This window comes from Panthera uncia, chromosome A2 (assembly GCF_023721935.1).
Source record: "Panthera uncia isolate 11264 chromosome A2, Puncia_PCG_1.0, whole genome shotgun sequence".
Taxonomy (NCBI): Eukaryota; Metazoa; Chordata; class Mammalia; order Carnivora; family Felidae; genus Panthera; species Panthera uncia.
In genome coordinates, this window is record NC_064816.1 from 112,657,803 (window position 1) to 112,673,201 (window position 15,399).

A 15,399-nucleotide genomic window follows, 5' to 3' on the forward strand; every position below is an offset into this window, starting at 1 on the left:
TCTTAACTTAGACATCCTGTCTATTTCTTCTGGGGTTTTCAGAATTTCCCCATTTCTCCTGCTGCAGAGATAAAAGGGCAGCCAATTTATGAACTGTGTACCATGGGGATTATAAATCTCTCATTTGTCTGCTCTCATTTCTATCTGATGTATTTTTTAAAAACAATAGTCTGAATTCTGATTTTTAAAATATCATCTGACCAGAGACCAAGCTTACAATTCCAAGGACCAAATGAGCTTTCTGTTGTCTAAGATACTCTTAATTAGTCTGTCTCACCTAGTTTCAACTCACATACATTATAAATATATAAGGAAATAATGTGGCTTTTGAATAACCCCCTGAATTACAATTATTCATCTTTCTGAGTGCTGTATATAGAGCTACCAATTCCCAAACCACCAAATCTAAAGATGCTTTATTTGTTAGAAAAATAGGAGAATTGGTTTTAGGAAGCTAGTCTTGACCTGTAATTCGGTTTCTCATGTGCCAACCTCTGGGGATCCCTATGCCTCATCATTGATGTTGGGGAGTTATTTCTGCCTCTTCGTGGAAGTAAAGGTAATGTTTATAGCCTATTATGTCAGTCTGCCAAAAAGATTCTTGATTTTATAAGGCAGAAACAAAGATACAGCCTGACCTTTTGTCAGATGGACCAAATCATGTGTGTGTGTGTGTGTGTGTGTGTGTGTGTGAGAGAGAGAGAGAGAGAGAGAGAGAGAGAGAGAGAGAGAGAAAGAGAGAGAGGGAGGGAGAGAGAGAGAAGGACAGGGATAGGAGAAGGAGACCATTCACACTAGACCACACAGCAGTATTTTCCTCAGTATTTTCCTCTTTTCTGTGGCTTTCTTTTTTTTTTTCAACGTTTTTTATTTTATTTTTGGGACAGAGAGAGACAGAGCATGAACGGGGGAGGGTCAGAGAGAGAGGGAGACACAGAATCGGAAACAGGCTCCAGGCTCCAAGCCATCAGCCCAGAGCCTGACGTGGGGCTCGAACTCACGGACCGCGAGATTGTGACCTGGCTGAAGTCGGACGCTTAACCGACTGCGCCACCCAGGCGCCCCTTCTGTGGCTTTCAAAAAGCCATTTAAAGAATAGTCTGGAACTACCCACAGAACCACTTGGTGTGAGAGAGGTTCTTCTTAAAAATGCAGATCCTTAGACCCTCCTCCCACACCTAATGAGTCAGAATTCCTGGGTATGCAGCCTACACAGTACTTGTAAAGTGGGGTCTAAGATCCACTACAATCAATCATGTCCCATCTACCCAGGGTAAGTGAAAAAAGAAAGCAATGACTCCTGATGAGGTGGTAAATACAAGGAAACAAGGAGAAAAGGGGAAAAAAGCAACTTATGACCAATGTGACTGGCAAACACAATCACAGAGATCAGTGAGAAACAGACCAATATTGAGTAGTGTTCTCTAGACTGGGATTCATGGCCAACCTTGTTCACCAAATGGTCTCTCATTTTCAGTATGACCAGGGACTCCCATATTATTTGTAAATCAGAGGAATATGATCCCCCCTTTAACAGACCCCAGCCCTTCACACAGTTTTTCTAACTGGGTTTCCATCTTAAGAAGCGTCAACTGCTGCCCCTTCTTCCTGGAGAGCTGCTCTATGTGAGTCCCTTTGCCAGAAGGGTGGTGACTGGCAGCAGCGTCATCGTGGCCCAATGTGCAGTGTTGGGAATGCCCACTGTGTCTACCCTGTGGTATCCCAGAGGTGAATGGACCAGATGAAGCTGAGTGTGCAGGGAAAATGAAAAGGAGCAGTTGGGTGAGGACTAGTTGGAAAGGAGGAAGAACAGGGTGGGAGAAGACATGAAGTTGAAAGCAGATTCCTGCTTTGCAGTGTATTACCTACTAATTTACATGTCTACCCAACCTTTGAGAATTTACATGCTTGGGAGAGAGATGGCCTAGGAGTGGATGGCAAATGATGGGGTGGAGGTGGAGGAGAGTCTGGAATGCATTCTCTCCCATCTGATCTGGCAAATGTAACCTTGCCCTCAACTCATACCCCTTCTCAAAAATAAAAATAATAATACCTTGGCTAATGCTGTTTGTCAGAGACAGTCCCAGTGCTGAGCACTGATTGATGACAGTCTGGCATTTACTGGTGGTAATAAGGCTTCGAGAGATCGCCAAGCAAGTGAAAATAAAGGTGTAATGATTGAATTATATATTCTCTTTCTGTGATTGAAAATAATATCAGACAACTGACTCCAGTGCCAGACAGATTACATAAGCACACGTTAAGTGGTAGAATAAAAATGAGTGATTTTCCTCCTTGACTTAAATACAGCACTAAGTAGTGTGCCCTTGAATTCAGCAGAAAGCAATTTCCTCCTCCCCAGTAACAGCTAGGGGGCATTGCAAATGCAAATTGAGTTAGCTTTGCATTTTTAATATTCCACATATCCATAATTCACTGCCGAGATTTTAGAGATGTTATTGCTACTACTTGGGCACATTTAAATTATTTTGCACCTCTGAACCTTTGCATTAACTTTAACATTGGCGCTTAAGATATATGTCCTAATCTATAGGGAGGTCTGTGCTTAAAGAAACTCTAGTCATTGTGACTGGGGGTTCACAACAGTATAGGACAGATTGTCATTTAGCTTGTCATGGTTTCTTTCAAAGGAGAGTGTGTTGAAATAATTCCTGCCTAATAGGAAAAGATAAAAACCTCAACCACTATATTACAGTGTGTGGCCATCTCTTGAAAGAACATAGGTACTGAGGATGTCACCCAGAGCAGGGACATTAAGAAGCAGCTTACAGACTCATTGTGTGCAATGAGAATTTCTTCTGCTGGCAATCAATAGTAACCCAATCCTTTTTTGAAAACCTACTTTCAGAAGGTGTAACAGGATTAAGTTTACCTTGTTGGGAGTGGATGAGATGGGGAAATATCAAGAAATGAGGAACCAACATGGCTCTTGCTGCATTTTATGAAAGAAAATAGTCTCATATCCCAACAATGTAGGATTGTTCTTGACCGGAGGGCAGTTGTTAGGTAACTAGTAGAGGCCAAGTCTGTGAATCTTGCTAAATTCTCATTTGAGAAATAAAGCTGATATATACTCTTCTTTCCTGATCCCATTAGGTGTGTTATTCATTTTTTTTTTTTTGATTTTTGATTTTTTTATTTTTTTTAGGAGAGAGAGAGAAAGAGCAGGAGTGGGAGAGAGAGAGAGAGAGAGAGAGAGAGAGAGACAATGAATCCCAAGCAGTCTCCATCCTGTCAGTGCAGAGCCCAAAGCGGAGCTCCAACACACATGCTATGAGATCATGACCTGAGCCGAATTCAAGGGTCAGTCACTTAACCAACTGAGCTGTCCCTAGGTGTGTTATTCTTTATGAAGCACCTGGTCTGAGGTGTGGCAGAGGCCAGGTAGCTACAGAGATGGCTCTATACCCACAGGAGAAACTGACAGAGGGGAGAGAGTACTTTCAGAGAAGTAAATAAGTGATATTTCCTCTTTTTACTTCTTTCAGTCCTTTCTTCCATCCTGAGTTTAGGAAGTTTATTAGGAGACTTGGGAAATAGGTTAATGTTCTAGAGAAAAATAAGAAGTTAACACATATCCTAACGACCAAGAAGGAATCCTACCCAATCTGGACTAAGGGGAACCCAATTCCCTCGTTTTTCTCCAGTGTAATACTTACATTTTAGAGCAAAGTATCAAATTAAAGATCAACTGTCACTAAATTAGACTCACCAGGCATGAGCATTCTGAATTATAGATTTAAAAAACATCACTTCCAGGCCTAATCATGAAGGGCACAAATGTCCAATAGATTTTGATGAATATCTATCTAATTCCATTTAGAATGAATTATAAAAGGGAATGTCAGTTAGATTAAACCTACTGCCCCCATTGTCCACTTTTCCTCTTTCTACCAAACACACACACCCTGTTCGCAAACCCTGTGAGATCCAGTTTGCACTGAAAAATTTAATCAACCAAAAGATATTTACCATGAATGCTGTGGCTCTTCTAAAGAGCTGGCCAATTCCCTCTCCCTCCAGTCCTCTGTTTTGGGGTGATGGGGGACTTCCTCTGGAATGGAGACAATGAGGGAATTTCCTTCTCCATGTCTGTCTCATTGTTGGGACCCTTTTGGACTCATTCTCAGATTGCCCTGACCTCTGGGAATACACAGGCCACTCAGAAGTCTTTAGATCTTTTTAGTTCTGCTCTCTTTTCCTTGCTGACCGACCTAAAAAGCAAAGCCAAGCCAAGCCAAACCAAACCAAAACCAAAACCCAAACCAAAATAAACAAACAAAAAAAACAGTACATCATCTATTATGTTAAAAGGTGATAAGTGCCATGGCAAAAAGTAGAGCAGAGTAACAGCATATAAAATGGAGGGTTGTACATTCAACTAGTGTGGTCAGTATTGCTTGTTTGAGAAGGAAATGTCTGGGCAAAGACTTGGAGGAAGGGAAGAGGTCAGCCCTGTGTGTGTCTCAGAATAGAGCATTCTAAGTGGAGGGAACAGCCAGAGCCAAGGCCCCCAGGTCAGTCAAGTCAAGGAATAACAAGGAAGCGAATGTGGCTGGATCTGATGGAGGAAGGAAGAAAATGGTAGAGCATGTGGGGCAGACCCTGTAGGCTCTTGCTTGAGGTCATTGCAAAGACTTGAGCCTTTATAATATTTATTCTTTGTTTTTTTTTCCCAAGGACAAATCGTACCAAACATTAGGTCCTTAGGGAACTTGCTTTATCTAATATATTCAAATGAATTATAATTAGCATATAAATTGTATATAAAAAGTCATTTTCAGAAGACTCCAAGAGTTTCTTTTTAGCGGTATAAATATCTTTTACATAATATTCTTTGCACCCTTAGTTGGTTGGCAACCTTGAGCCTGCTTTAACCCATAATAGATACACTCATCCCAATGTATTGGAATACACCAATCCCAATTCAGACTGTGCCTGTCTAAATTCACGAATTCTGTATTGGTTGCATTTTCTTCTGCAGGTAGTATTGTAGATAAGACAGAATTTGGTTCTTACCATAAGGTTAATAAGATACAGAAACCTAGCAAGAATTGCCCACATTTAATTATTAGGCATGCTCAAGTTAACATTTAAATTTTTATTTGCAGTAAGAAGAGAAAGGAAATAGTTTGGCTTAAAAAGTAGTTTAGAGGGGCACCTGGGTGGCTCAGTCAGTTAAGGGTCTGATTTCGGCTCAGGTCATGATCTTGCGATTCATGGGTTTGAGCCCCACATTGGGCTCTGTGCTGACAGCTCAGAGCCTGCAGCCTGCTTTGGATTCTGTGTCTCCCTCTCTCTCTGTCTCTCTCTCTCTCTTTCTCTCTCTCAAAAATAAACATTTAAAAAATTTTTTAAAAAGCTGGATTCTCACATCTACTTTATTTTTTTTTAATTTTTTTTAACGTTTATTTATTTTTGAGACAGAGAGAGACAGAGCATGAATGGGGGAGGGTCAGAGAGAGAGGGAGACACAGAATCCGAAACAGGCTTCAGGAGGCTCTGAGCTGTCAGCACACAGCCCGACGTGGGGCTCGAACTCACAGACCGCGAGATCATGACCCGAGCCGAAGTCGGCTGCCTAACCGACTGAGCCACCCAGGCGCCCCTCACATCTACTTTAAAAAAGTAGTTTAGAGGGAGATAATATTGTTTTATTTTAAAAATGTAATTGATGATTAGTAAGAAAAACACAGCTTCATTGGAAGACATGAGTCCTGGACTCTTGGAAATAGCTAGAGTTTAAATGATATAGTGTTCATGTGTACTTTACAATATACTTTCACACACACGATCTCCTTGGATGCTTATAACTGTAAATGAGTGGAGCAAGTGTTGTTATTCCCCTTTTCCAAAGAGAGGTTATAGGAATTTATCTAAGGTCATACAGTAATGGACAGAGGCAGGATTTGAACCTAGGTCTTCAGACCTCAAAAGCAGGTCTCCCCCACAAACCACTGTTACCCATATGAATACAAGCTAAAATTAAGGGTTGACAGCCACAGCTCTAAATTAGATTCAAATACCAGATTTTGTGTCACAGGCTATATATGTGGTATAGAAGTACAGAAAAAGGAAAAATTCCTGGGGCCTAGATGAAGCTACAGGTGGACTCCTGGAAGAAGGGGTGAGCACTGCACCTTGAAGCAAGTGTGTATGAGAGCTGGTGGAGCAAACGGGGAAAAGCGAAAGCAAGCTCACCATGAGAAAGGCTCAGGTCACCAAACACGCTTCCCAGAATACTGGGGGAGGCGGGCTTGTCAATGGGCATCCCGGTCTTCCCTGCTAGGAACCTGCCTAAGTGCCAGGAGGTGGCTTCTACAGCAGGAATGGACTGGAGGAAGGATACCCAGTCCACTCCACCTCCTACATAGAGACAAGACCGGAGTCCTGCTAAATTTCAACAGACAAGAAGCTGGCTCTTTTTCCCTTCCCCCTAACTCCCCACACCCCACTGGCCACAGTCATCCTTTCTCTGACTCTTGGGGGAAGACTGCTGACTTAGGCTGATTTGTACCTGGATATAGGTCGCCACAGACAAAATCAAAGAAAAGTGAGACCCAGGCTTTTTTTCTGGGGTGTGGGAATAAAGAGTTGTATTCTCCCAGAGAAGCCGGACACCCATGCTAAGACTGTAGTTTGACTAGGCTGGCGCCCCCCTCCTTCTCGTTGTGTGCAGCTAGTTGACCACCGAGTCCCTGGTTCTCTTGCTCCCTGCTTCCCCAATATGAGCACATGGTCCATACCGCCCACAGCCAGAAGTGAAGGAAATTCTGCTTTTTAAGGCAGCCAAATGGTATGGAGGACAAAATGATGTTTTGAAAAATTAAAAAAAAAAAAGTGTTTGTTTGTTAAAAGTGCTCGCTTTCATGAATCATTTTCCATGGGCTGGAGGGAATCTCTCTTTCCTCCAAAGCCTTTCTATATTTGTTTGCATTCAGTTAATGATCACTTCCCTTTCTTTGCCTGGTAGTTTGCCAAACTGGATCCACTGGGATCTTTTCATCCTTTTCCATAACTTAAGTTTTCAAAGTTCTACTTCCTTCACATTTTTTAATGCTTATTTATTATTATTTGTTTTTTTTTTTTTGAGAGAGAGAGAGAACATGAACAGTGGAGGGGCAGAGAGAGGGGACAGAAGATCCAAAGTGAATTCTGTGCTGACAGCAGCGAGCCCAATGTGGGGCTCAAACTCACGAACCATGAGATCTCAGCTGAAGTCGGATGCTTAACCAACTGAGCCACCCAAGAGCCCCTCCTTCACATTTTTAAATTAACCCACGTCTTGTTTGGAGACCCAGGCTCTGAAAATGTAGTTATACAGACAAAGCTGTCAGGAGAGCCATTTACTTTCTCAGCCTGTCACACTGCTTTTGTTGTGTAGCTCTGGATCTTAATCTCTGTGATCCCGTTCAGGGCAGCTGTGAGCACCCTAAGGCCTCTTCTGTATTTTACCAGAGGGTGCTGGGTACAATATTGCCCTGTAGAGAAGAATAGGGCCTCCCTCTGGATTCAGAAAGTACTGGATACCAATGCCAGCTCCATTCCTCATGGGCAGGGTCTCTGGGCAGATGATATAACAGTGTCAAAGCCTCCACTTCTTTAGCTGCAAAATGGGTTGAATAATTCCATCTGCCAGGAGAAGTGCTCTGAAGATTAAATGAGATGGTGTATGTAGAGCACTCAGTCCTTATTTTTATGTTATAGATATCTTTCTTTGTCACCCAGTAAAAGAGAGTGTAATGTGGATGTTAGGATGGGGGGAGGATTCCTCCTGTTCTAACACAGATTGTCTTCAGGCCCCAGATTTCATGGCTGGAAGAAAATCAGAGGCACCCCCCTGGGGATTTTCTGGTACCTGCAGCTTCACTAGATGTGTCTGTTTTGACCTGGAGGCTGAATTAAATTGCTTAACTAGTTTTATATTATTTTTTTGCAAGCAACCCACTTGTACCAAGTATCTTGTGATTCTTCTAGATGTCACTGATGATTGGGAGGTGTTTGCAGAGGGGGTCATGTTGCACAATAGGAAGAATTGACCATGCTGTTCCTTTCTCTCTTTTCTAAACTTTTCCCTTTTTCCTTTTGGAGCCTCTCCTTCTCCCTCTTCCACCTCCCCAGCACCCCCCCTTTCCCCTTCTAATATTTGGAGTCCTGTCCCCCTTTCTCTGAAGCTTCGCATTCCTAGACTCCACTTTTACCCTCAAGAACTTCTCAAGACACTTTCTTACCTGGAATGGATGGATCTCCTAGGACAGTGCTGAGGGGTGATATTCTCTACTACCTACCAGAATTTCAGTGAGCTCTCTGGCATGTTTAATTCACACTCAACCGGCACTGAGTCCTAGGTGAAGAGTTGGTGCTGCCTGGTACTTCCCAGCATGTGAGCAGCCAAAAAGGCAGAATTAACAAAGTTTTTCCTAAGATCATGCTATATCTAGTATTCCTTAAGGCTGCCACTAATCTGTATGACACCGTGTCCATGGGCCCCATTCCCTCAGCAAATGCAGCCAATGCCAGAGCATGAGGACTGTTTATTGAATTGAAGGCTGTATTTCAACCCATATTGGCTCTCAGATTGGCTCCCTTGAGCAGTGAACAACATCCCCAATAGTTCATGGCAGCCCTGTAAATAGGTATATTTTATCTTTAAGTAAAACTTGACCAGTAGCCCTTTACCCCATATTCTGTCCTCTAATGATTAACTGAATTACTGGTCAAAAAAAAAAAAAAATCAGAACAGTGATTGGAATAAAAAACAGTGTCTTCATAAGCAAATCTGTTTAATCTACAAACTATTCAGAGAGATAATCTTAAAGTGATAACATGCTTTTTTTTTTTGAATTTTAAGGTCCTGCTATTATTCATTACATTAAAGGTTATTGTTCTAATGAATTGCTCATGGTAGGAAAAAATAAGTTTTACCTTCTGTTCTAATTGGTGAGTGATATGTGAACTAATCAGGAACCTGTGCCATGGCCTCCATTAAGGCACCAGATGTATTTGGCTGAGGAGAGATTTGTTGAATAGCTTCAACCTTTAAGTGCAGAGGATAAATGGATGGTGACATCATTATACCTTGACAAATAGAAATTATATCATGCCCCCTTTTCCCTTTTCATTACTAAGGATGATTTATTCCAGTGGCTTTCAATTCATAAACCTATGGATTGTCTGTAAAGTTAAAAACCTTTTAAATTTGTAACATGCAATAGAGATGGTTAATAGCATCCATGAACCACACTATATAATGTTATCAAAGCTGTTTTCTCAGTAAAGGTGCATTATAAACAGGTCCTGGGAATTTACAGCAAAGAAATCTGTGAGCTTCACATGCCTGGTCTTATTTCCCAACCAACCTCATTGCTAAGTTATCATAAATGACATGACATGTGACCCTGTAACATTTCATCTTCATCAAATGCCGAATGATATAGGAAGGTCTTGGAATGAAAACTTAAGAGTCAATAGAATTGTTTGTATCATGCAAAATAAGGGCAGACTCTCCCATAATCTTTGTAAATCCTGTGTTTGTTGTTGTACTTGACTGTTTTGAGTTTATACTCCCTGTAATGTCTGGGGATTTCCATGAAATTTTGTTATTACCCAAGATTACATCTCTTCTCATTCACTGAGGCCTATGAATTTGAAAGCCTGAAAAGGGGAGGGTGCATGTGCTTGGATAAACTGTTCTCTGTTCTAGATTATAATGACACAATAAATCCTGGATGCTTAAGGGATGAGATTTGAATGAATTGCAATAGGAGGTAAAAACAAGGTAGATTTGCTTATGTGGGACCCAAATCAGGAACTAAATGGTTGTATGAAGAGGGGAATTGTGTGCGCACGCACGTGTGTGTGTGTGTGTGTGTGTGTGTAAAATGGGTGGTGGGTAGAGGGTGGGGAGAAGGAGAAATATGAAGAATAAATTAGGGGTAACATAAATAAAAGGTAGACTGGGGGCACCTGGGTGGCTCAGTCGGTTAAGTGTCTGACTTCAGCTCAGGTCATGATCTCACAGTCTGTGAGTTCGAGCCCCGCGTCGGGCTCTGTGCTGACAGCTCGGGGCCTGGAGCCTGCTTCGGATTCTGTGTCTCCTCTCTCTCTCTGTCCCTCCCCTTCTCATGCTCGGTCTCTCTCTGTCTCAAAAATAAATAAAAACATTAAAAAAAATAATTAAAAAAAAATAAAAGGTAGACTGGAAGATGATATTCTTTTTTCTAAGTTATAATTGACACACAATGTTATATCAGTTTCAGGTGTACAACATAGTGATTTGACAAATCTGTACATTATGCTATGCTCACCACAAGTGTAGCCACCATCTGCCACCATACAATGCTATTACCATTCCACTGACCATATATATTCCCTATGTTGTACCTTTCATCCCTGTGACTTATTAATTCCATAACTGGAAGCCTGTATATCTCCTACCCTCCTTCACCCATTTTTTGCACCACCCCCACTCCTCCCCTCTGGGAACCACCAGTTTGTTATCTGTGTTTATGGGTCTGTTTCTGCTTTTTGTCTGTTTGTTTATTCATATGTTTTGCTTTTTAGATTCCACATATAAGTGAAATCGTATTTTATTTGTCTTTCTCTGACTAATGTCACTTAGCATAATACCCTCTGGTCCACCATCTTGTTGCAGATGGCTCTTGGAAGTTGACGTTCTTACCATGAAGTATTTTGTGTTGTGGATGGGAGGAAATAAGAATAAGACTAGCTACCTTGGGAAATAGATGAAGAAGAAAATACACCAGGATGAATAAAGACAGTAAGCAATGAGGAGTACCCGTGGTTTATCCCCTTGGCCCTGAAGGGAAAACGGTCTCTATGAGGCTCCGGGTGCTCAAGGAAAGCTGAGCTTGGGAAGCAGTGAGCTTCCTTATAAGTAGCACATAGAAAGCTGCGTAGAACTTTTGTCAAGTTGAATATAATATAAGGCTGTGATAGTATCTCTGGGCTAAAGGAGTTCGCAGCAGGACAGCATCAGCAATGATATGTCCTTACTGCCACACATTTCCAAGTGACTTGTTGGAGAACTCTCGACAAGACCGACAGAGCTCCCCATGAACCCAATGGCCAAATTGCTGTCACAGAGTAAATGTGATTATGTTGTAAGTAAAGGCCTGTGCGCTAACCTGTCATGCTGCTGACATCCTCCTGGTAAGCAGCCCAAACCCTGCTGACACAAGGTTGTTCCTAACAGAGAAATTGTCAGCCCTAATGTTTTCTGTGCCTTATATCACAGGCCAACGTGTCCGAAGGGATGCCTCTCCAATTAGCGCCAGTGCTATTTGGCATTTATAGCACACATTTCATTTTTTAAGCATTTTATAATCCTATGCTGTGTTTACTCCATATTCCCTCCCCTCCCTGCCCCTGCCCACATGTGTCTTAGGCTACAACAATGCTTTTACTCACATGACCTCTGTGCTTATTTGATTATAGCATCCAGTTTTGACTCTAAAATTTAAAAGAACTCAGGATGCAGGAGGAGAGCAACACAAATAATCAGAAGGTTAGAAAATAGGACCAGGGATAGAAGGTTAAAGAAACTGAGATTATTTAGCTTTGAAAAGAGCTATAATTATGGGTGACTTACTAGTGTTCAACAGAGTCCATAAGAGCTGTTTTCTGGAAGGTTATTATTAAAAAAAATTCAAAACACCCCTACACTCACTTGGCCCATGATCTCTTGGCTTTTTTTTTCCATAGGAAATGATTTAAGCATTGTTCTGTAATTTATTCACTTATTTTCGGGAGAGAGGAGAGTAGGAAATGAAGAGGATGAGGTAAAGGGAAGGCAATTCCATTCCACGTTTGAGAACCCTTGGGAGCAGACCTGAAGTAGCAGAACAGGAAAAGAACACTCATGTGGAGCTGGAATTGGGCTCATAGGATATCTGAACCCTCAAAATAAAATCACCTAATTTCTTTCATTTCTTCCCCCAAAATAGAGCAACCTGCTTCAAAGCAGAGCTCTCCACCTTACCCTCCAGTCTGACCCTTCATGAGGGCTAAGAATGTGATTAGGTCAGGAAGGACCAGCCATCTGGACTCCCCTTTCAGTAGTACTCAGGTGGCAACTCATGGAGTTCGCGTTTATATCTCTAGCACAATGCCTGACACAGATGAATTTCTCAGTAAAGGTTGGTTGAATTGAATTGACTATCCAAACTTTCCAGTTTTGGAATGAGATTCAGGAAGGTATCAAACAATGGAAATAGTACACTTTCAGGAGTATGTTCCAAATTCAAGGTCTTGACTCTCTGGAGTGGGTTGAAGGTGAAGAGGTAGAGACACTATTGGAAATTTCTAATACAGAGTCCTAGATTGCAGCAACATGATGTGAACTTTGTAAAGAAAGAGGCTGTAGCTTGCAAACATCCAGAAAATGAGAGGGGCTGGTTTTTCGATGTTAATAATTTCCCAAGGAACAAAAGTGATACCATCAAGTTTACTTTTACATGGCCTGGTCTATAGTGACAAGATGGAAAGGGGAGTAACTCTTTGCCCAAGATTACCTGGTGTTACAGATTGAGTCATGTTACCCCGCAAAAAACATTGAAGTCTTAATCCCTGATACCTGTGCATGCGACCTTATTTGGAAATAGGGCCTTTCTTTGCAGTTGATCAGGTTAAGATGCAGTCATGAGTGTGGCCTTTAACCCAATATGACTGTGTCTCTATGAAAAGTGGAGATTTGGACAGAAAGAAACATGCACAGAGGGAGAAGGCTGTGTGATAATCAGAGTTCTGCTGCCATAAGCCAAGGAACACCAATGATTTCCAGCAAAGCACCAGGAGCCATCAGAGATACATGGGACAGGTGAGATACGAAAGAGAGCCCACAGCCCTCAGAAGGAACCAACTCTACCAACGCTTCGATTTTGTGCCTCCAGACTCTGGTACCGTGAGACAACACACTTCTGTTGTTTAAGCCATCCAGTATGTGGCATTGGTTACAGCAGCCCGGGAAACTAATACGTCTGGATCAGTCCCTAACTTCTTTGGTAAATGTGACTCCGGTCATGGGTCTCAGCATTAGCAATGGGGAGGCTCTCTCTTCAAGGAAAGGTAAGTGTTTCATGCTCAAGTTTCAGAGCTTTGCAGCACATGCCAGACAGAATTCCCTCCCTTTCCTCTTTCCATCCTTCACCCCACACTGAACCATAATTTCAGGGCTGGGTGTTTATTTACTTACTTAAAAGCCCTAGATAGCAATAGATCTTACTCTCCAAATGTGTTCTCAAACTTCTCTTTGCCATCTCCTCATTTTGAAATAGCCATTAACACGATCATTGATGCAACATATCAGTTTGGTGTTTCAGCCTCCAGATGTCTTTTTGGGGATGAGTTTACATCTGTTAGAGATGAAATAACTAAGTGTCATCGTTGCTTTTCCTTGTGGAAAATTACTTACGGGCAAACAAATCGTCCTCCTTGTCTCCTGATGCATTTAAAACTAAGTCATCCTTTTGTTCTATCAACAGCAAAAAACAAGCATCTGTCAAAAACTGGAGTCAGGCAAAGGGGTAGTGACAATAGGGGAAAGATGTAAGCTCATTGCCTTCTGTCTTTACAGATTTATATATAACTATTTTTTTGTTTTCCTGTAAGACTAGCCAGGGACAAAATGTTGAAGCACTGTTTGTCTGCCCTCCTGTAGCTGCGGCCCCTTCATCTTGCTCACTATCATCCCAAGATAGCCCCTTAATGCCTGTGCAGGCTGCCAGATGTTTGTTACGTCTCATTTTTATGCCACTAAAACTTGAATTCATTACTGTAGGAGTTTAGGACTTTGTCAGCCCGGGGCCTGAAAGCTCTCTGCAGCTTTCTTTCTGCTATTGGATCCATAGGGCGAGCACTCCTGTGCCATGCACAACCAGAGCCCAGCAAAAGTGCGCATCTCATCAAGGGGGTCTGTAAGGAGGTGCACTTCAGAGGCCATATTGGACCATACGGCCACCCCAGAGAAGTTGGCTTTTGCCCACTCGGCCAGTAGCTAAGTCTGCCTCACTGTTCGCTCCACGGGGCAGACCATGGGCTGCCCAGCACCACAGCACAGCTGCTCTCTTTGCTCACCAGTCTGCAGTTGTTGTACTGCAACTGGTGAAGGCCTGAGGGTTCAAGAACCAGGGCTCTTTCTGGACAAACCTAGATGAATACTTTTCTGTCTCCATTTTTTTTTTCCGGCTTCATTGTCCACTCATTCCTGCAAGGCACTACCAGGTGGCAGTGATCACTGACTTACTGCCTTTGCATGCCCAGGGCCCCACATCTGCGCGATGACAGATGTTTACTGCCTGATTTTTCCATTCTGTTTGGTAAATTGGCCTAATTTAAAGCACAACTCACATGTGATGCTGAGTCTGGCAAAGACAGCTACTTACTTATCCAGTCAAGTATTCTGTCCTCTTCCTTACCTACAGCTCCCATTTTAGTGGAGGGTAGACATAGGCCCGCTTCACAAAATTCCCTTTGCATCTAGGACTGATCAAGTGATATAATTCTGACCAAATAAGTGAAAGCAGAATTCCACTGGGTAAGGACTCCATGAGAGCTGTTGTTTTCTCATTGAGAGGGAACAGCCCCACTTGGCACTCAGCTCTTTTCTCCCCTTCCTCATTTTCCTGCCATGTTCGCAGATGTGATGTCTAGAGCAGTGCTGTGTAATAATACTTCCAGTGATGATGGAAACGAGCTATATCTGCTCCAGTCAATATAGTAACCACCTGCCCATGTGACTGCCGAGCACTTGAGATGTGGCTAGTGTGACTGAGGAGCTGAATTTTGGATTTAACTTAATTTAAACATAAATAGCCGCATGTGGCCAAGTCGCTGCCTATCAGATGGCATAGAGACGCACAGCATTCGTTCTTCAAGCAAGAGTCTGAAAGCACCTGTCTTAGGGGCAGTGGCCGGGAAAGGCGAGCTGAGCCCATTGGACAGGTCCCTAAGACAGTGTGGCAGCTTTGCAGCCCTGCACTGCTTGTTATATGAGAAGAATAGACCTCGATTCAGTTAAGCCACTGTTGTTGGGTTTCTGTTAAATGGCAGTTTTAGGTGATCATAGCAGGTGCTCTGACCAAAATGTTCGGATACTCAAGTATAGTCTCTCACAGAAGCCAAAGTGAAATGATACAATAATGACACTGTGTAGAACTTCTCTCTGTGCAGCATCTGGCTTTTCACTGAAGACTTTCTCCCCTAATCTCGTTTTTGGATTTGCGTTTCTGAATGCTCATCTAGCCACACACACACATGCCTTGTACTCTAAGCAGAATGGTTAAGCACTTGTGAACCTGCAGTCAGGTTCCTTGGTTTTACATTCCAGCTCTGCCACTTACCCTGCAGTCTTGGGGAGGC